This window comes from Pediculus humanus, genomic scaffold, assembly GCF_000006295.1.
Source record: "Pediculus humanus corporis 1103172107775 genomic scaffold, whole genome shotgun sequence".
Classification (NCBI taxonomy): domain Eukaryota; kingdom Metazoa; phylum Arthropoda; class Insecta; order Psocodea; family Pediculidae; genus Pediculus; species Pediculus humanus.
Genome location: NW_002987371.1, coordinates 114,160 through 115,034, shown reverse-complemented (window position 1 = coordinate 115,034; position 875 = coordinate 114,160).

The following is an 875-nucleotide window of genomic DNA, read 5'->3' as shown; positions in this document are numbered from 1 at the left end:
AAAATTTCGTGGTATTATCATTATTATTATTATTATTATTTTGGTTGTTGTTGTTGCTAATTAATACGCCATTGTTTAAATTATTAATATTTTGACGTCATCGTTAAAAAAAAAAACAAACTAAAAAAAAATTTTTTTTTTGTTTTATTTGTCGACGTTTTTAAATTTTTTTTTTTTTAAATTATTATTATTATTATTATTATTATTATTATTAATATTTTTCGTTTCTGGTACGTTACGTTAGATTTTTTTTTTAAATTTATTATTTTTATTCGTTACGTAATATTTTTTTTTTGTAGAAATATTATTTAAAATTAAAAAAAAAGTAACGGTCGGATCGAGTTTTTAATGGCGAATAATTTTAAAAAAATCAAAACAGAACAAAAAAAAACAAAATGTTACGATGATGTATTATTATTATTATTCGATAAAAACAAACAGGCAAACGTACAAACAAACAAAAAACATGTAAATCGAATGTTTTTTTATCATTTAACATAATTTTTTCTTTTTTTTTTTTTTTTGTAAATTCTTCTGCCACGTTTAATAAATTCGTGTTCGTTCTCTCTCTCTCTCTCTCTCTCTCTCTCTCTCTCTCTGTCTGACTCGTGCTCTCATTTAAATATTTTTTTCTTTTTTAAAAAAAAAAACTTTTCGATTTTTTATTTTTCTACCTTTGATAATTTTCCGTTAAATATTACCAACCTTTGAAAATCAAAACAAACCAAAAAAATTTTCTTTAATTTTTTATTATTTTTTTTGGGGAGGGGGAAGGGGGGAGGGAGGATTCGTATTAAAATTATTTTTAACGAAACAAAAAAAAAGAAAAGAAAAAATTTTGCTCTTAACCATATAATAATAAACTCCTCCTCCCT